Source organism: Hylobates moloch, unplaced genomic scaffold (genome assembly GCF_009828535.3).
Source record: "Hylobates moloch isolate HMO894 unplaced genomic scaffold, HMol_V3 SCAFFOLD_9, whole genome shotgun sequence".
Classification (NCBI taxonomy): Eukaryota; Metazoa; Chordata; class Mammalia; order Primates; family Hylobatidae; genus Hylobates; species Hylobates moloch.
The window spans coordinates 121,722,472-121,743,813 of record NW_026652284.1 but is presented as its reverse complement, the minus strand read 5'-3'; the positions used below and the strand labels follow the sequence as shown (position 1 = coordinate 121,743,813).

The 21,342-nt window shown below is 60.8% G+C and overlaps 1 protein-coding gene across 2 annotated transcripts in view; it reads right to left on the bottom strand.

Annotated features, from left to right (window-relative positions):
• The window catches only part of PTP4A3 (protein tyrosine phosphatase 4A3), a 45,325-nt gene that overhangs the window by 18,699 nt on the left and 5,284 nt on the right, over nucleotides 1–21,342 (bottom strand). The window contains exon 1 of one of the 2 annotated variants that reach the window (XM_058444157.1): nucleotides 1,128–1,144. The exons of the other annotated variant lie outside the window; for it this stretch is intronic. The gene's annotated coding sequence lies outside the window, so the exon portion shown is untranslated. Of the gene's footprint in view, nucleotides 1–1,127; nucleotides 1,145–21,342 lie in introns of those variants that run through there. 2 annotated transcript variants of the gene reach the window in all.

Here is a 21,342-nt window from a genome sequence, read left to right as displayed (position 1 = left end):
TAGTCTACCACGCCTCCTGTCCCCCACCCCCACCCAATCAGCCAGCCCAGCCTCCTCACCAGGGCAGGTATCAAGGGAGGTACACGCATCCTTGTCTCTGAGGGCAGCTTGATTCAGGTGTGGTAAGTGTGCAGCCCACCTCCAGCCCAGACTAGACTTGGGGTCAAGAGCCCATGTCAGCTGCCCACCCGCCCAGCAAGCCACCCCCCTACAGCGAGGCCTGGCACAGGATTGGAGACACAATGGTGGCCCCCACCCTGCTGCTGCTCACACACCTTCCATGGCTCCCTATGGCCTACACACCAAGTACCGGCTGTTCAGCCTGGCCCACTGGCCCCTCTGCCCTTGCCTCCCTCACAGGTGAGGAGGGGGAGGGACTGTAGGAGTCACACCTCCAGGCACCCTTTTCTCTCTGCCCAGAATGTCCCAGGACACACCTCCTCATGCTCAAGACCAGACCAGAGTCCCTCCTCCTCCAGGAAGCCCGCAGGTACCCTCAGTGCCTGGGTCTCCTCTATCATGTTTCCATTCATATGTGTACCTGCCAAACACCCTCTGGGCTCCAGGCCCCATGATAGGTGCTGGGTGGGGGTCAGGGGTGAGCAAACCCCATCACCCACACTCAGAGGGCACTAGTTGGGTGGTCAGTGGAGGCGGGGGGACACACACTAACCAGGCAAAGGATTATGGCAATGGGAAGTGACCCACAGAACCATTGATTCCCATCCCTCCTGTGATTGCTGGGGGGAGCAATCACGGAGGCCTCTCTGAGGAGGTGGCCTTCAGGCAGGGTAGGATCCTCCCAGAAGGTGGTATGGGCTCCCAAGGTGGGGAATGTACCAGACTCTCCACTGAGCCCCACGAGCACAGCACACATCAAGTCTGTCCCCACTGGCATCTCAGAGCCCTTTCATGCCCCATGTTCCATCACCCCCGCCCCCATGCCTGATGTCACCCCCACCAGAGACCCAAGCCTATGAGCCCCATTTGACACAGAGGCCGGCCGGATGGGGCAGAGCCGCGGGAAACCAGGTTTTCCAGTGCTAAGCCCAGGGCTCCTTCTCTTCCACCCCAGCAAATCCTGAGAGCCTTATCTGTTCAGAGCCCAGGGGAGGCTGAGGACTCACGAGCAGCCTGCAGAGCAGCCGAGCAGATGGCAGAAGACTCATGCCTGGACTCAGCCACTGCACCCCAGGCCAGCTTCTCAGATCCTCAACTCAGCCAGGGACTGGCCAACCAACCCAGAAAGCCACTGAGACTTCAAACCTCACAGGGATGATTAAAACCCAAGAGCAGATGACCACCTAAGCTGCCATGTGTTAACAGTAGTTGTGACATTTGCCACATATTGGGGACCTGATTTTTGACAGAGCCTGATGATTGTCGGGGTCAGTAGATCCTGAGTCTCCGCTGCTTATTGGGTGGGGAGCTTCTGCGACTCTGAACCCCCGCTGACGTGCCCTGCACAGCGGGGTTCAGCAGCCTCCCCGGCTACTGTGAGGATGAGGAGGTGAAGTTGGTCCACACTCCGGTGCCGGCGAGACTCGCATCTGCTCTAATGGCCATGCCAACCACGGGGCCACATGGCCAGGTTCCGGTCCCACGGCACCTCCAAGGGCACCTGTGTGACTGGGGTGACCCAGGCAGCCCTGGTCCACCCTGCCGTCCTGGAGTGACCGCTCACAGGACCTCCTTTAGTGACAGAGTGATAAGGGACAAACCATGCGGCCACTGCGTGATGACCCTCAGCTGTTAAGACAGGCCACGAGCAGAGGGGATCGGGAGCTTTCTCCTCCGCAGAAGAATCAGGTTGACCCCCACCCGCTGGACCCCCATCCCTGCCTCCGGATGGTGCGGCTGGGAGTCGAGGCCAGAAGTCAGCGATCTCGGGACCCAGCTCGAAGGGCCGGCCTCCGCACCGACGCGCACACCGAGGCCGGCGCATCGCCACGTGGGGTCTGAGGCAAAGAGCCCAAGGAGAGCGGGGTCCCGGCGCCGCCGTTCGGGGGAGCCCTGGAGGAGGCGCTTCCGCCACCAGGGCGGCGCCCTGGCCCACCCGATCGACTGCACGCTCAGGCCCAGCAGCGCGCGTGCGCGGAAGGCAGGCGCCCCCCCCCCCCCCCCCCCCCCCCCCCCCCCGCATCCCCACCCCCACCAACCCTCTGAATAACCCCCCCGCCCCTACCCCTCTCCCCGCCGTGCCCCCAATCCTCTCCCCGCCACGCCCCCTACCCTTCACCACCCCCGCCCCCTGCCTCTTACCCCCTCGCCCCGCCCCCTGCCCCCCCCCGCCCCGCCCCCCGCCCTCCGCGTACGTCAAAAGGGCCCACCCGGAGTCATGTGGGAGGCGGGGGCGCGGGGCTGGGCACTCCCCCGAAGGATCCCGGAACGCTCCGGCTGGGGCCTCGAATAGGGACCGGGGCCGCAGGGTCCCAGGTTTGCGGCGGGCACCCTGGTCTCGGCCAGAGGGCAGGAGGGCCCCTCTATCGCTGGCCTGGGCTCTGGGGCCCACGGGGGACAGGGCGGTCCCTAGGGCCCTGTAACAGCGGGAGCGAGCGGGAGGGGGCGGGAGGGGGGTGGTGCACGGAGACCCAGGCCCTGTAATTGGGGTGGGAAAGACTGGGGGCTGCCCAGTGCTCCGGCTGTCTCCCCACTGCCTGCTGCAGGCTGGGAAGAGGGTCCCAGGGCCCGTTCCTTGCTGCGCTGGAGGGAGCCTCACTGCATCCCCACCACTCCCACCTGCCCACACAGAAGGGCCCGGACCCTGCAGCCTGCCCCGGCTGCGCAGCCCTGGGGCCTCTTCTCTCCCAGGTGGCAGCCCTGGGCTCAGCAGGCCCTCACTTCATCCTGTTGTCCCCATTTCCTCCAGGAGGAAGTGCAGGGAGACAGAGGAGGCGACTTAGTGGACCCCACCCAGGCCCCCCACCACCCACAACCAACCCCCACCCCACATACACAAGTTCTAACATAGTTCCTTCCGCAGGAAGTGGGAACTCCACCAGTGGAGGAGGGGCTGTTCCTGCAGTCCAGGGCCAGGGTCACCTGCCCCTCCCCCATCAGGATGCTGCCCCAGGCCTGGTGATATCAGGAGGGGGCGGAGCCCTCGTACCTCACCCTGGAAAGGATGAGGGGGCGTCTCTCAGGCCAGCCCAGCCCTCAGGACTCTACCTCCTGGGGCAGAGAGCGGTCACTAAGAAGTCCACGCTTATCCCTGCTCCCCCCAGCCACCAAGACAGCTACCCCATAACTCGCCACCCCCTGCCTAGGCACCCCATCCACCTGTGCCGGTCTGGGGCTGCCCAACAGTCACTACGCCCCAGACCAGGGCTCTTCCCAAGCTCAGTGCCTGCACTGTCCTCAGCCGCCCACCCGAACCTCTCCTGCTCCTGAAGACCCTGGCCAGGTGCAGAGACTCATACACCTGCCACCAGGCTGCTGCTCCCACGCGCCCTCTGTCTGGCTGCCCTTCTCTCTCCCTACCGGGCCACCTCTTCCAGCCTCCAGGTGAGTGAACCTCCCCTGCCCCAGCCACCTTCCACCACTACAGTCCCAGAAGCCAGGTCTACCTGGAGTCACCCACCAGGCTGGGCCCCCAGACCCTAGGGCCACACTCGGCCCCTTTTGATCTCCCCATGGGAGGATACAAACCTCAGGGATCATTGTACACAAATGGCCTAATGTCCAGTGAGTGGACAGGACAGCTCCACAACGGCAGGCCAAGTCAGTGGCTCAGACAGGACTCCCAGTCCAGTGCTCATGCCTCACCTCCCAGGATGACTGAGAACCCGGTGTGGAAACCGCCCAATGGGAAGCTCTGGCAAGCACACACACAGACCTGCATACACAGAGATGTGTGCTCACATGCACACACACACACACGCCACAGAAACAGATGACCAGATCAGATGCCTGTGCCAGGAAGATGGGGACCCCATTGCCCTGCAGCAGTCCAGCCCTACGATGCCCACCAGAGCCTCCAGGGACACCATGAGCCCTGAATCCTCCATGTCCTCCTGTCCACACCGCATCTTTCATCTTGCCTGGAAGGCCTCTGCCCAGGCTGGAAGGAGGATGGCACAGGAAGGAGGATGGCACAGCCACACCAGCTGTGGACCAGTCACTGCCCTCCCCGCAGCAACCATGACCCATCTTGGAACAGATGCAGCTGGACTCCTGAGTGTTTCCAAAACCATGGCTTCTGCAACATGCAGGTTCCCAGGCCACACCCAGACCAGGTGCCCCACTCACATGCACACACGTGTTCCCACCTTGCCCTGGGCAGGAGGAGGGAGCCATGTTCTGACGGCCCTAACCCTCCCTGCCCCCAGCCTCCCACCCCAGAGCTCTGTTATAAGACACCTGCCAGCAGCAGCTTCCGTTAAGAGCCAATCACTCTGGAGTACGGGGTGTTGGGTCGGAAATTGTGTGGCTCCAGGATTCTAGACAGAAGGAAGCCAGCATGAAGCCTGCCCTGGCCCTGGCATTAGGCCCGCATGCCCACGGTCCTGCTGCCTTCCTCCTGGGCCCCATTTAGCCAGCGCCATGCCACCCACATCCAAGGCCCCTAAAGGCCAGTACCCAGAAGTGGGCATGGTGTCCGGGAAGGCATGGAGTTTCATTCAGAGCTCATGGCCTCTGAGAAGGAGCCTCTCCCCGCCCCAGTCCCTGAGGCCCTGCCAAGAATGCCTAGGCCCCCAGCAGGCCCAGAGGAGGCCCCTGATCTGGCCTCCCGGAGAGCTCAGGGCCTCCCTGGCACACCAGGCACAGCCCCTACCCCTTCTGTGCCACACACCACTGGACCCTCAGCAGACACAGCTGACTCCAGGGCAGGAACCGACCCCCAAGCTCTCCGAGGGTCTGCATGGCCTGATGGTCCCTCCTGCTGGCCGGAGGAGGCTGCCCAGGAAGGTCCTCACCCACCAGCATCAGCCAGAGGCCCCAAAGTGGTCCACATCGGGGGAAGGGCATGAGGCCAGCCCCGAGCCCACTGGGCCTGGCTGAGCCTCCACCCCAGGTGCCCCCTGGGAACTGCGAAACCCTCCCGTGCATGCTGTGTGCCTCTGGGCCCCTCTCCTGAGCTCCCAGAACTTGTTAGTCACCCGCATAACATGGGAATTATGAACCCATCACCAGATGAGAACACACAAGAACTGCCCCTGGCAGTGCCCACGGAGTTGTCCCAGAGGCTGAGAGGGCAGGGTGGGCAGTGGGTGCACTCGCTGTGGGAGGGCTCAAGCTAAGCCTGCTCTGCAGAAAGGATCCAGAGTTTGGCTGAATTCCATGTGCCTGCCTGGGTGGAGCCAGGCCTTGGGCCCACAGGCCCTCTCCACGGAGAAGAGGCCATGGCTCCCCCTCGGGACCCCTGGACCATCCAGGGGACAGGGACCTGAGGGCCATGAGCATGCAGCCAGCACTAGCCCTGCTTGCTGTTCCTGGCATGCCTGACCCCAAACCCAGGAGCAGAGTCACACCCCACCCAGCACCTTCACGAAAACGGGAGTTCTGCCCTCTAGCAGGGGAACCGATCCCTCACGCCCACCCAGCCACCCGTGCTCACTTGGGAGGTGGGGAGCTGGGCTGGTCTGTTCCTCCACAGTGGGACCCTGTCAGCAGGGTGTCCAGGAAGCTTATGGTCCCTGAGGGTGGCTGGACTTTGGGGCCACTTCCACCATACCCAGACGCCCTGGGCAGGGCAGCAGGCATGTACACCTCTGCTGTGTCACAGAAAAGGAAGAGCCCACGCTCAGCCACTGCCTAGCGCACCACCCCCATATACCCCACGACGCCCCTCCCTGAACCCAGTGCCCAGTCCCATGGAAGGCGGAGAAGGCCCAAGAACCCCTCTGTGTAGTGGCCTTGCCATGTCTGTCCTCAGAGCAGTCCTGGAAGGCGCCCATCACCCCATTTTATGGATGAGTAAACTGAGGCTCAGGCTCTGCAGTCAGCGAGAGCTCTGAGAGGCTGAGACAGGATTCAGGGCCTACCTACGGTGGGCACTTTCTCTGCATTTTCTTCTTAAAACAGCCAAGCCCTACACGCCATGTCAGCGCCCCAGCAGGCGCGGTCACCCTGTGCTCAGTCCCTGGGATCCCCTCCTCTGTGCCACCCAGGGCACAGGCATGCGGCCAGGCCACGTGGGGTCAGGGGGACAGGAAGGGGGATCGAGATCATGGAGCTAGCCAGGGCCACTGGCCAAGGCTCTAGTGGACGCACGTCAGAGGGGCCTGAGGAGCCGCGGGAAAGAGCTCTGACCTGGCCTCGGGAGGCCACGTCCAAAATAGCCAGCCCCGCACGGTGAGGGGACTCAGCCGGCATGCACGTAGGCCTCTGGGCCCCAAGCGCTGCCAAGCTGGCTGCGGAAGGTCACAGCTATTTCTGGGCTGGCCCGATGGTGAGACACAGCCTGGCACCCCCGGAGCCAGTGCACATGGCGCCACCAAGGCCCAGCGGGATAGGGCTACCCCCAGGACACACGGTGGAGGGGCTGGAGGGGCCCGCAGGTTCCCCATGGTGCCTAGATCTTGCTGGGGGGACCAGTGCTGAAGGCCTTTCCTCTCTGAGCCATCTCCCTCCCAAAAAGCACGTGCAGTGGTATGAGTGGATTAGTTTCATAGTCACACCGCTGGCTTTTACAGGCCACCACCACATGCCAAGCCCTGTGCTGGGCACTTGGGTTGACAAAGAACCAGACCTGGTCCGTGAAACAATCAAGAGGGGGCAGAAAAAGCGGGTCTCGGCCACTGTCTTCAGCTCCTGTGACCCTGGCATACAGGAGGAGGGTGGTTTGTGGCAGGGAGGCCACTGGGCACACACAAGTCCACCCCATACACACAGAGGTGCCCCACGCCTCGCCAGCCCACAACGGCAGTGCTGCCAGCACTGGCTCAGGCTCCATCTACCCTGGGTCTTGGCCTTCCCCATCTGACAAATGGGGAACCTGAGGCTCAGAGAGGGTGCGAGACTCAGCCGGTGACCCCGGCTCAAAGCTCAGCTCAAAGCCAAAGCAGGTGGCTTCTCTGGGGTCCAGGGGAGGGGACAGCTCCTTTCCACCCCCGAGGCCTGGCCATTGCTCAGCCCATGGCCACTGTCCTCACACAGGGCTGTGTGACCTGGTTCCTCTCCTGGCTCCCCCATGTGTGATGGGCACATCCCTCAACCTTGCTGTGCCTCAGTGTGCTCATCTGTAGGATGGGTTCGCTGGAAGGCTGTCCTTCATGGACCTGCCCTTGGTGTTCTCCTGGGATTGGAGGGACATTGCCCTTTCCAAGAGGCCTCGCCTGAGTCCCTGGAACACTGGCACTGTGCCAGGTACCCACAGGGGCTGTGAGGACACCGAGCACCCCAAGAAGACCACAGTTCCCAGCAGGTGCCTCAGAACCCTCAGGGGAACCTGGGCGGATGGGGCTTCTTCCCCACAGGGCTTCTTAAAGCCCCTGTTCCTCCACAGATGTGGGGACCTCAGAGCCAGGCAGGTGGCCAGCAGGGCATTTCTGGAATGTTTTTGAAACCAGGCACTAGCAACAATGGTACCTCACAGAACCCCAGCTTGGCAACTCCAGATTGGGCCAGCCCCATTCCCCCAGTCTGGCTGGGAGCCTGGGGGCCGGGGCCTCCGGACTCCTGCCCGTCTGTATGGCTGTGGGCACTTCTGTGATCCTGGGGCCTCATCCATGACATGGAACCTCAGACAGCCCAGGCCATGGCATGAGGGGATGGCAGGCAGACCATGTGGGCTGTGACCACGGTGACCGTCCACAGCAGGGGCTGGGCAGAGCCAGGCCTGGTCACCTCCCTGACCCAGCCTGTATGTCCCCATGTTCGTCACAGCCGTGGTGACAGTGGCTTGAGGGTAGCAAGTTTAGCTCCCGGCTGCAGGCATTGGCTGCCATGACAACAGCCAAGGCCAGACTGGATGCCCAGCCCAGGTGGGTGGCAGGCAGGCACTGCCCCAGGGAGTGGGCCCCAGCAGGCACCGCTGGGCACCCAGCCACGGCCCCTCGCCAGCTCAAGTAGGGCAGGAGGGGGCCTGGGTCACATGGTGCATCCTGGGAGCTGGGCACGCTCGGCAGCCCACACTGCCTGCCTTGAGCACCTGCCCAGCTCCCAGGAGAGAAGGAGGGGAACCATCAGAACCAGCGGCCCTAAGGGAGACCTGCTCTCCCAGGCATCTGAAGACTCAGCAGGCAGGTGGGGAACACCCCAGGGAGGGGCCAGAAACCCACAGGCGCTTTCCAGAGGACCTCAGCTCAGAACATATCCTGCCAGCCTAGGGGCTATGCGGAGCCCTGTGCCATCTTATGCCCTCTCTGCACAGCCCCTCAGGGGCTCTGGGCATCGCCATGGTGCCCAGAAGGGGTGGGCAGGAAGTCGGGCCACAATCACCAGGCCTGCAGGCAGACTGGGTGCCGGGTCCACGGATGGAGACTCCCATCCCTCCCATCCCCCTGCCCACCAGGAGCTGCCACCAAATAGCCCTGGACCTGAAGGGTGGATCTGGGGGTGGAGGGAGCTCACAGGAGCTGGTCCCTACCCTGCCAGCTCCAGGGCTCAGAGACAGCTCCAGGCCAGGAACTTTGCCCTGTCTGGCACTGCTGCGGACAGGCCATTCACACGGGCCTGTTGGATGCTGCAGCTCCCAGGCCTTCCCTAGCAGGAAGGCAGTGGCGGGTCAGCACCTTGGGGACTGAGAGGCCCTCAGGCCATACTGCCTTCATGTTGGGGCCAGGGATCCCCAGGGAACCATGCAGACTGGAACCCCACCCTCCAGAATCAAATGCCCCACCAGTCCACCCAGATGAGCAAAGAAAACAGGTTATCCACATCAGGGCGTGGTGATGCTACACGGCAGCGTGGGTACCTCACAACCTTGTCTGTGCCTTCACTCGACTCGCCAGTGGCAAGGCACTCTGTGAGGGCCAGGGAAGGGCCTTCTCACTCTAGTCTCTAGCTCACACCAAGCTCCTGCCCTGCCCTGAGCCCTGGGTGGGTGCCAGCATCCCTCTATTCCCCAGCAGCTGGTGACGTCCCCACAGCACTGGGAACCCGGGGGCAGGGCAATGACAGTTTCACCCTATTTTACGGACTTCTGAGAGCTGCTCAGGACAGAGCCTGTGTAGGCGGGGGTGCTATCCTAATTTATTTTTTGAGATAAAATTCATAACACATGAAATCCACCATTTTAGTCTTTTTTTTTTTTTTTTTTTAGACGGAGTCTCTCTCTGTTACCCAGGCTGGAGTGCAGTGGCACGATCTCAGCTCACTGCAACCTCCGCCCCTGGGTTCAAGCAATTCTCTTGCCTCAGCCTCCCGAGTAGCTGGAATTACAGGCGCCCACGACCACAACCGGCTAATTTTTGTATTTTTAGTAGAGACAGGGTTTCGCTATGTTGGCCAGGCTGGTCCCAAACTCCTGACCTCAGGTGATCCGCCCACCTCGGCCTCCCAAAGTGCTGGGATTACAGGCGTGAGCCACCAGGCCCAGTCATTTTAGCCATCTGAAAGTGTAACCTTCAGTGTTTTTAATATATTCACAGTGCTGTGTAATCATCACCACTAATTCCAGAACACTTCCATCACCTCCTCCCACCAGCAGTCACTCCACCCCTCCTCCCCCAGCCCCTGGCAGTCACTCCACCCCCCCCCCCCCCGCCCCTGGCAGTCACTCCACCCCTCCTCCCCCAGCCCCTGGCAACCACAAGTCTGCTTTCTGTCTCTGTGGACTTGGCTGTTCAGGACATTTGCTGTGAATGGCCTCACACACCACCTGGCTTCTGCGCCTGGTTCCTTTCGCTTCTCGTGGCGTTCTAAAGGCTCAGCCACGGCGCAGCCTCAGTCTGTGCCCGCTCCACCTGTTGGCCGCCTATATTCTACTGCAGGAGTGTGCAATGTCTTGGCTTGCCTGGGCCATGCTGGAAGAATTGTCTAGGACCACACATAAAATACGCTAATGCTAATGATGGCTGATGAACAACAACAACAAAAAAAAACCTCATAATGTTTTAAGAAAGTTTGCGAATTTGGCCAGGCGCGGTGGCTCACGCCTGTAATCTTACCACTTTGGGAGGCTGAGGCAGGTGGATCACTTGAGGTCAGGAGTTTTTTTTTTTTTTTTTTTGAGACAGAGTCTCGCTGTCGCCCAGGCTGGGGTGCAGTGGCGCGATCTCGGCTCACTGCAGGCTCCGCCCCCCGGGGTTCACGCCATTCTCCTGCCTCAGCCTCCCGAGTAGCTGGGACTACAGGCACCCGCCATCTCGCCCGGCTAATTTTTTGTATTTTTAGTAGAGACAGGGTTTCACTGTGTTAGCCAGGATGGTCTCGATCTCCTGACCTTGTGATCCGCCCGCCTCGGCCTCCCAAAGTGCTGGGATTACAGGCATGAGCCACCGCGCCCGGCCGAGGTCAGGAGTTTGAAACCAGCCTGGCCGGCCAACATGGCAAAACCCCATCTCTACTAAAAATACAAAAATTAGCTGGGTGTGGTGGCGGGCACCTGTAATCCCATCTACTTGGGAGGCTGAAGCAGGAGAATCACTTAAACCCAGGAGGTGGAGGTTGCAGTGAGCCAAGATCCCACCACTCCACTCCAGCCTGGGCAACAGAGTGAGACTCCATCTCAAAACAACAAAAAAAATAGAAAGTTTATGAATGTGTGTTGGGCCGCATTCAAAGCCGTCCTGGGCCGCACTGCAGGCTGGGCAGGCTTGTTCTACTCTATGGGCCTGCCACATTTCGTTTATCGTCAGCTGATGGACATTTGGGTCATTTCCAGGTCTGTCTGAATTTTACTCTCAGGGACTGAGCAGGGAGCTGTGCAAGGTTGGGAAGAGGGCTACACCTTAACCATTACCCCCAACTTCTGTTCTCCCAAGACCCCATCGGGTACAGGGGGTTGAGGTCCTACCAGATGCGCCCTTACGGGAGCCCCAGCTTTGTGCCCACGTGTGTGAAGGAATGGAGGGGGCAGGAGAGGGACTGGAGGTGGGGAGGCCTGAGAGTCCAGGCCAGCATGTGGACTGTGGGGACACAGGGCAGGCAGACACAATCCACCCCTTCTAGGGTCTGTCTGGGCTGTGCCAGGCTGCCGAGGGAGGACCCTGGGCAGGTCAGGGCGGAAGAGAGGTCCCAGTGGCCAGAGGAGTTGGGGAGGGACTCTCCAGGATCCCCAGCAGAGAGGGCAAAGGGTACCCCCCAAGGGCCCGACCCCCTCCCCTGGAGAGAATCCAGAAGGTGAAGGTGGCATCAGAGATGGGCCTTAGAGGACAGGAAAGATTTCTGAGCACATTTTTGGAAGTTCAAAGCATAACCTGCATGACCTTGCACATACAGTGGGCACAGGGCAAAGACTTATTTAATTCGCTCAGTGGGAACGGCAGGAGGCAAAGCCGGCTCAGAGGAGGATTCAGGGCGAAGTGCCTACAACCCTTGAGAGCTGGCAAGATGGATTAAGATGGAAAGAAGAGGCGGGCTGTTGGTGGCGTGCAGGCAATGCAGCCGTCACCACTCGCCATCTTCTGTGCCACACAGAATCCACTTGCACCTCTACCAAAACTGTAGTTCACGCAGGATGTCAATGAGTCTGGGCCCCGTTTGATCACAAACACTGGGGTCACACATCCCCAGAGTTGGCCTAATTGATCCAACAGAGCAGAGTGGAAGAAGTGGGCATGCAGACGGGGGCGCGGCGTGAGCAAGGGCCAGAGGCAGGAGGGCAGGCAGTGGAGAGAGGAGGGCAGGACTTCCCAGGGGGACACCCCAGGGAACTGCTGTCCGGAAAGGGCGGGCTCTGGGTGGCAGCAGACAGAGGACGGCAGGACTTCCCAGGGGAAACCCCAGGGAACTGCTCCCTGGCTTCTCAGAAGTGCTTCAGGGCATGGACAGGCCTCCACAATCCCCAGTGCAGGCACATCACAGAATCAAGTGCAAGATGAGGAAGTGGAAAGTCCCCGGAATCCGCAGACGGGGCAGGAAAGCAGCCGTGGGTGGCTGACAAGTGAAATGGTGACACCTGAGCCCAGATGCCTCAAGCCACCGCCCAGAGGGACTACCGAGGGTCGCCAAGAATCTGGGATACCCACCTGGCATCCTGGCTATCCCCACCACTGCCCCCACCACTCTTCTCGACCTAGGTCAGATCATAGCCCCCTCTGCTCAAAGCCCCCAGTGGTGCCCACATCACTCAGGAAAGCCGAAAATCCTTATTGCCCTAAAGGCCCCACACGAGCTGCTCCCTACCCTCTGACCTCCTACCACTCCCCTCTCCTCATCTGCCGCAGCCTCACCTGCCTCCCAGCTGTTCCTGCAACTTGCCAAGCACAGTCCTGCCTCCGAGCCCTGGCTGTGCTGGAGGCCAGGAGCATGCTGTGTCCCCACATCGTCCAGTGCTGGCCCCTTCTTACCACTCGGATCTCAGATTCAACATCCTCCCGTTCCTCCTGCTAGCCACCAAGACCTGTCCTCTGTCCCCCACACACAGTAGGGATCGTCTGTCCCCCTTCTGGCAAAGCTTGTCACCCTCTCTCCCCACACAGGACAAGAGCCCGGCCACAGCTCCACCCTCGGCTCCCTGGTTCTCAATGGGCACCGTACACAGCAGGTGCTGGCTCAGTGGATGTGTGAACACATTCAACTGTCCTGTGAGTGGGAGTAAGGCAGAGACAAGCATCCCCGTGATGGATGAGGATGCTGAGGATGGAGAAAGGAGGACCTGCCAGCAGCCATTCCTTCTCACCCAAGCACTCCCAGCAACACAGTGACCAGGGCAACCGTGGGTGGACCCAAAGTCACTGCTTGGGTGGTCTTGGGGAAAACTGGCTCCGACCTCAGGGACTCGGAGGTTGGGGGGCCTGGGGAAGGAGCGTCTGCTGGGTGTCCAGCCAAAATTGCCTGGGGAGCCCCCAAGGAAGACAGGACATGCCAAGCACCCAGAAAGAACTGGGGGCCACTTCTGCATGGGGCCCACAGGACCAGGAGCCAGGAATGCAAGGCCCAAGGGACCTGGGTCCCCACAGCCTCGCTGCTCCCTCACTAGGGGGCCAAAGCCCTAAACAGTGCCAGAGAGGTCCTGCTCATTCCTGGGTCAGCCCCTGCAGCCCTGTTCGTGACTTGTCAATCCCTGTCATGGACTGTCGGCAGCAGACAGGGAGTGTTGACTGACCCATGTCAGGTCCCCAGAATCAGGCACAGGGTCAGGCCCAAAGCAGGTGTCGGTTAACGCCTTGGGATGAGGATTTCTGGCAGTTTAAATTACTTCTTGAACACTCCTGGCAATGTAGACAGTCAGTGCCCAGTGAGTGCTGCCAGTTGGTGGTACTGGCAGCCTGAGTGCCAGGAGCTGCTCCATGCCCTTTACATGTAAAGGCTGTGTGGCCCCCACAGTGGAGACAGGGAGGTGCGGGAGGGAGCTCAGAGCTGGGACAAGCTCACTCAGAGCTGCCGCTCCTACTTCCCCACCCACCCCATGGCTGCCTCCTCCTGGAGGCCCTCAGGGGGTCCTTGAGGATGGAGCCCCTGCCTCCGCAGAGATGCTCTGCCCCCAGGCCTCTGCTGACTCAGTACCACCTCCCAAGGACCCGTCCACTCTGTCCATCCAAATCCACCTCCCTGGAGCCCATTCACCAGCCCACACTTACTGGGCACCTGCTGAATATATACTGTGGGTCCAAGAGAGCTCACGAGGAGAAAGGCTCAGTTCCTGGCATGACAGCAAACTTGGCAGAGCAATCAGAGCTGGACTCATGGGGGCCAGAGACCCCAGGACCCCAGGACAGGGGGAGAGAGGCCCTCAGCTGCTGGGGGGCCCTGCCCCAATGGACCCTCCAACCCCATGAGAATCCCATATCCTTGATCCAGTTTCTACCCCAACCCCCTGAAAGGGGGAGAGGCGCAGAGGCCCCGAAGAGGGCCCATCTTGTCCTGCACCATCCGTCAAGTACAGCAGTTCCTCAAATAACACTGTTGCTTTCAACGTGGTTTTCTGATAACGCTGATGAGAAAAAAATCGCTTCCCTTTCAGGGCCATTGCGTGGCGTGTGCACGAGCTCCCCCAGGTCTGTGTGGCTTTTCTTTTTTTTGAGACGGAGTCTTGCTCTGTCACCCAGGCTGGAGTGCAGTGGCGCGATCTTGGCTCACTGCAAGCTCCGCCTCCCAGGTTCACGGCATTCTCCTGCCTCAGCCGAGTAGCTGGGACTACAGGCGCCCACCACCATGCCTGGCTAATTTTTTTTTTGTATTTTTAGTAGAGACGGGGTTTCACTGTGGTCTCGATCTCCTGACCTCGTGATCCGCCCGCCTCGGCCTCCCAAAGTGCTGGGATTACAAGCGTGAGCCACTGCGCCCAGCCTAGTGTGGGTTTTCTCCCTGTCCTCCGGCTCCCCCATACCCCAGTGCTGTGCACATCTGGTGAACAGGCGTGTCGCCATGGCCCTGGCTGAGTGGGTGTGGCTGTGCATGTGAGTGTGCCCCTCGAGGGGATGGTGTCCTGGGCAGGGTCGGGTCCCACCTTGTGCCTGGAGCTGCTGAGACAGGCTCAGCCACTCGTGACCCTGAACTGGAATTAGTGGGTTGCAAAATGAATGAATGAATAAAAATTATTGCAAAATAAAAATTCATCAAATAGACATAGTCAGATGAATGCAGGGCAATACAGGGCGCCGCCACGTCTGTGATGGTTTGATTTTGAAGTGCGTGGTGGCAGGAGGAGCTCCCACCCATGGTCGCTGTGAGGTGTGTGTTCTGCCGCCACTCACTGACCCACGGAAAGCTGGGGAAGCAATTCTCTTCCCTGTTTAATTCACTTTTCTTACATGTATGTGTAGCTCACATTTACTTCAGTGTTTAATATTAGAAGTGTTTGGGGTCTTCATTGGAAGCCTGGTGACGTTTTTGTGACCAGAAATACCTGGCAGGAACTTAACTCTTATCTATATCTATCAACTTATGGGAACACTAATTTCCTTAAACCAATTTTCACTTAAAACTGGCACCATTTTGCTTAAAGTCGCAGCTTCCAAGAACTTATGGATGATGTGATGTGAGGACGTACTGTATGCCATGCCCAGGAAAAAAGTGTGGGGTGCCCCTGTGGCCAGCCGGGGCCCAGCCACGCTGTCTCTCCACGCTCGGGACTCTCAGACCAGAGCCTCCCCCAGAATCCCACAACATTCTCCCATCTCAGCAGCATCGGCAACACCAGGGAGGGCAATGCCACCGCACACACGGTGCCCAGCCTCCTTGGCCCCACGCGAGGCCGCTGCAGCCTTTCCTCTGGGGCTGCGTACTGGTTGCATGCCCTCTTTCACTTACTATCTCAAATGAGTCAGGAAGGAGAGGCTGACGGGGCTCATCCTGGGGTTGGCCCAGGGCTCTGCCTGTCTGACCTAGGGAGGTGGCTAACCCTAAGTCCTGTCACTCCCTCCGAATCAGGGGCACCCACACCCCAGGGCTGCTGGGAGGCTAGACGGAAGAACAGCGGCCCTGGTGCACACAGGAGGTGCTTGGGACCAGCCAGGGACCCTCCTGAGACATCTATTCCTTCTCTGGACCGGCCCGCTGGCCAGGCCCCCAACGAACAAGCCCCCCGGGCTGCCCGCAGGCACCTGGATCCGCCAAAGCTCCAGTTCCCACGCTCACTTCCTCTTCGGGGAGACTGAGGACGCCTGCCAGGCCCGAAACCCCAACACACTCTCAGGGAGGGCTTTACCCAAGAAGATCATGAGTAGGCACCTTCTAAAGGGATGAGAAAGCGGAAGCAGGAGGGGGAGGGAGAGGGGAAAGTGAGGAAAAAGGGGAGCAGGAGGTATGGGGGAAGGGAAGAGGGGTAGCCAGAGGCGGAAGGGCCAATCCTCAGCCTCCCTACCCCACCCGACTCCTGAAGGCAGGAGGCCAGGACAGGCGCGAGGCCGCCAAGAACACAGGGTGCAAGGCCCCACGGAGGTCAAAGATCCCCCTAGGGCCAGGCAGTCCCTGCTGGCAGTGTCCGTGGGAAAGGCCCTGGGCCTAGCCAGCTACACTCAAGCCTGTCAGTGGGCACTGGGGCTGCCACAAATGCCGGGGCAGCTGGACCCATCCTGTGGAGTGGAAACCCAGGCCCCTGAGCCCACTCCAGGAGGGTCCAGACCTACAGGGATATCTGGGGGAGCCCTGAGCAGGGCGCCAGAGGGCTGGAGGAGGTGGTGGAGAGAGGGGTTCTGCAGGGCCACAAGCACCCCGACTGGTCGATCCATGCCCTCAGCCCCTGCCGGCTGCACCTGCCCACCTCTCCCTTCACCTGCCCCACCCACACCTTGCAGCCTCAGACCCGTCACCCAGGGTGGCCTCCAATGTTTCCAGAGGCTGCACCCTCTGCTGGCACCCCTCTCCCCAACTCCCTTCTCCTAGACACCTCAGCTGCTGCCCAGGTCTCCTCCTCCAGTCCTGACCCAAGGTGGCTTGTGTGATATCAGGGGAGGTGTGGGATCCCGGGAGCTGGAGGAATGGCCCTGACATCACGCAGGCCACCCTGAGCTGAAGCTGGAGTGGCCTCGTCCGTGCCTCGAGACTGTGAGCTTCATGGGACTGGGGCCGCAGTGGGGGAGGGGTAGGTGACTGTGTGGATGGACAGATGGATGCGCTCGGTAAATGGTTCGGTCCATGCTCCGGCCCATGTGCCCCAGTGCCCTGGAGCCCCGCTCCACCTGCTGTTCTCTGAGCTCCCTGCCCCCGCATGCTATCCTGGGACTCCACGGCACAGACCTCTGAGCTGATGGCTGTCCTCACAGGCCCGGGGCCCCTCGGGACGGCCCTTCCGGTGACTTCCTGCCAGGGAGGCCAGGGGGAGGGGTAAACAAGGCCTCCAGATGGCTTCCTGTGGCTGGGCAGCCGTGGGAACAGCCCGGCCCAGGGAGGCCACCAAAGGAGGGGAGGGTGGGAGCAGGGGCCAGCCAGCAGCATCCGTCAGCAGAGCATCTGCTGAGACGGACCCGCTGCCCTCTCGGAGCCTCCGACATGGCCGGGGGGGACGTCACACCCTGTTTACAGAGGGGGACACCGAAGCACAGGCAGGCAAGTTACCCCAGGGCCAGCCCATCAAACCCAGTGCCCTCCCCTCCACACCGGAGACTCCCGTCTCTCTGGCCTCATCTGCAAAGGAGCAGATGAGCTGCCTGGCTAGAGGTTACCACAATGACAGGACGTGCAGATGTGCAGGTGCCAGCTCGTCTATCTTCCGTCCCAGCACCGCCACTCCCCAACTGTGCTACCTAGCAGAGTGCCAGCCTCAGACACCAGCTTCCCTCCCTAGGAAACAGGACGACCATGGCAGCTGCCACCAGGGGACCCTGAGGTTTAAGGACGTGCCCTGGGTGAGCTCCGGCTGCTGGCCCAGAAGAGGCTCACGATGCTGCCATTAAGAGTAATGCAGTTCCATCAGGCCCTGGGTCCCCAGGAGGAGCCTGTCCTCACCCAGCTTGCCCCTTCCTGGTGCCTCGTGCACGACTCCCTCCATACTGTGATGCCATCTCCTCCCAAAAGCTCACCCTGACTACCTGCTTCCTGCCCCAACATGATGTCTAAATCTTGGGGACACATGCTCCAGGAAGGGAACTGCCATCTCCTACAAGTCCTACTCACCCATGGATCTCTCTGGGGTCAGAACCGCCCCTCTCTGCCTACTGCCATCCCCACGGGGCCAGTGTGGGCCCAGGCAGCCCCCCAAGAGGTATGGGGAGGCAGAAGCTACACAGCAGCCAGGATAGAGATGAAGGGGCTGGCAGGACACACAGCCGGGCACCAACAACCCTCCCATCTGACCCGGGGTTCTGCCAGTGGACCAAGAAAGACTCACCCCAGTGCCGAGACGCACATCCTGGCTGTCCCTGGCCTTACATAGGAGAGCTCATCATGGGGGTGGGGGGATGGCTGGGTAATAAACAAGCATCCGACCAGACCCAGAGACCAGGGTCCAAGGGTGCCATCGGGAGAGGACCCCAGTCAACACCCAGGGAAATTTCAAGTGACACTGCAGAACAGCACCCGAGGCCGGCCCGGTTCTTGTGAAATGAAGCAGAGGCCCAGAGCTACTGCAGCCGTGTATTTCCCAGGCTGTTTGAATTTTTATAATGAACATCACCAAATGTGTGACTAAAACAATAACCACATGTTTGGGCTGGGTGCAGTGGTGGGCAAGGCGCAGATGTGGGCCAGGCGCAGTGGTGAGCCGGGTGCAGAGGCGGGCCGGGCACAGTGGTGGGCCAGGCGCAGTGGTGGGCCGGGCACAGTGGCTCGCACTGTAATCCCAGCACTTTGGGAGGCTGGGGCAGGAGGATCACTTGAGTCCAGGAGAAGCAGCCCGGCCAACATGGAGAAATGCCATCTCTACAAAAAATAGCAGGGCATAGTGGCGCATGCCTGTGGTCCCAGCTACTCAGGAGGCTGAGTCAGGAGAATCGCTTGTGCCTGGGAGGCGGAGGTTTGCAGTGAGCTGAGATGGTGCCACTGTATTCCAGCCTGGACAACAGGGCGAGACTCCATCTCAAAAAAGATAAAACAATAACTACATGTTTGAAGCGTTGTTCAAATGTCGCCTCTCCCCCATGTGAGCTCCTTGTGAGTCCCGCAGTGCTGCCATTGCACGTCCCCAGCCTGCCCCAAGAACACAACCTAGCAGGTAGAGAAACTTAGGCACCCATGGACAGCCCTCCCCTAGATCACAGGCCTGGAAGAGAGTAAAGGGCATGCCACCAAGACCCGGTCCATCCATTGCAGTCACCCACTCAGAAGCAAGTAGCCTGGCTCAGGTGGCTGGGGCTCAGCTGCCGGGCCTTTGTCCTGATCCCCACCCATCTGCTGTGGGGGCCAGGGTCTCCCCCAGGCTCCCCATTCTCCAGACACAAAAACTGAGGCCCAGAAAGGGCAGGAGCAGGGAGAGTCAGCAGAGCCAGGGCCAGGCCTTGTAGCTCCCTAGGGCCATGCAGAGGGGACAGGGAGGCCACCGAGGGGAGGGGCAGCCGGGAGCCCCGGGCACCCCCAGGGACCCCCTGAGCTCCACACGGCAATTCCCAGCAGATGGGCCTCTGGGCAGCGGGCCAGAGGGAAGCAAAGCCCGGGAGGAAGGGCCTCTGCGGCTGACCCAGGACGGGGAGATTAAAGGAGAAGATGTTTGCCTTGGCAGGGGCCCCAGGACCAGGCGAGCCAGAGGAGGGGGCCAGCGTTCCAGGCATCAGTAGAAGATGCCAGAGTGCGGGTGCCAGGAGTAAGAGGCACCCGCTCTAGGGGCAAGGGTGGAGTGGACGAGCAGGTAAAGCACACCGTGTGCCGCAGCAGGGGTGGTGACGGGGACCTGAGGCAGGCGGGCAGAAACCCTGGGTGGGGTGGCGGGGAATCCTCTGAGCCCTCCCAAGCCTCTTCCAGGAAGCCTGAGTCACAGGAGGGACCCAGGGCCAGGAGAGCAGCCGGGAGCACCGGTCTCGTGGGAAGGGGACCGAGATGGGGACAGGGACAGGGCAGGGCCACCCGTCACCTCCTCTAGCTGGGCCAGGCCTGGCTTCGAGGTCTCCGTGGCGGGTGAGGACGAGGCCGTGGGAACAGGCTCCTGCAGCTCCCCGGAGGGACTGGGGGGTGGTAGAGCTAGAGAGTGGGTCCAGCCCGTCCTGCAGAAGGGGAAACTGAGGTCCAAAAGAAGAGCGTCCTGGACGATGACATCATCAACTGAAGTGTCCCCTGGGCAGCCCAGGCCCGGACACTGGGGAGAACAAGGCAAGAGTCTCCCCAGCCAGGTCCTGAGCACCCTCATCCGGGGGTCTTCAGCTTCCAGAGTCCGGTTCTAGCACATCCACCCTCAGCCATGGACCCGAGACCCTCCAACTCCCAGGGTTAGAGCCTTCCTCTTGATGCCCCATTTCCAGGACCCCACCCCAGGGAAATCTGATCCTCGCAGGCCCTGCTCCACCTCACCACCTCGCTCTAGAACATTCCCTGGCTCCTGCCACTCCATGCCCCAGGATGGGAGTCAGGGACTTGAACCCTAGTACGCTGAGTCTGGGGGGTTCCCAGAAGCCCATCGGCCCACATCAGTAACCGTGGCTCCTGCAGGGGTGTTGGGACCTCTGGGAGTTGGGGGCTGTGCCTCAAACAGAACCAAGCAATAAGGGAGTGCTTCCCCAACTTATAACCACTCAAAGGGTCCAGCCTCTTATTTGCAAGTGCAGAGCAGAGACTCCAAGGGATGTTGTGCGCACCTCTGAGGGTCACCTAGCAGGAGGCCCAGGTCCTGGGTCCCACTGGCCCACTCCACCTCTCATCCAGCAAATAAACCCTGAGCACCGGCTAGGCCAGGCCCCAGGCGGAGGGCACAGGGGCCCTCTTCTCGGCCATCCCAACACCACTGGGCCCTGACCACATCTTCCAGGGCCAGGGGCTCCAGCCTGGGCACCTCCAAGCAGGCCTCAGGCAGACGCCTCCCTCTCTGCTCCGCCTGCGCTGACTGTCCAGGGTCCTGCATCCAGGTCTCGGCCCATCCAGGACTGAGCCACACACAGCAAGGCTCACACATAATAAAGGCAGGAGCCAGGCCGACCCTGGACAGAGAGCGGGCTAGTGGTGCCAAGCCCTCAGAACCAGGGGCAGCAGGAGGAGCAATGCCCAACTCAGGTCCAATTTCTGCAAAACATTTTGTTCAACTCCCTTCCAGCTCTGATGGGCAAGGATAACAGAATCTCACTGAACTATCCAGAAAGATCACTGCTTTTTATAGACAAGAACACTGGTCCCAAAGAGGTCGAAACCAGGCTCCACAGCCACTGAGGCACTCAGGCCCCAAGGCAGGGTTCTCATGCCCAATACCCCCCACCACCACCTGCCTTGTGAGGGTCTGCAGGGGACGTGTACCCCACCTTCACCTCCTGACTCACTGGACTCCCAACTGAGGCCAGCGGGGAGCATGTGCCCATCGTGGGGCAGCCAGGTGGCAGAGCTGTCATTGTTCTGTACTTGTGGTAGGAGCTGGGCATGGCAGAGGCCCTTCCCAGCAGGACTCCTGCCCTCTCCCACCCAACCTCAACCCAGGACAGGCCTTACAGGAAGAAGTTCCAGCCCACCCAGGGGGCTCCATGCGGGTCACTGGGACCTCCTTCAGAGAGCCCCCACTGCCTGGAGCCTGTGTGACCTCATGAAGTGACAGAGCATCAGCCTCTCATTGTACAATGGGCAGACGGCCTGTCCTGCTGTCACAGGGACCCACGAGGATGGGGTCGGCACAGCTCTGCACACCCTGGCAACCACCTTCCCCGAGCCCTTGCTTCCCTGCCTGTAACACAGCTCTCACTCCTGCCTGTAACACAGCTCTCACTCCTGCCTGTAACACAGCTCTCA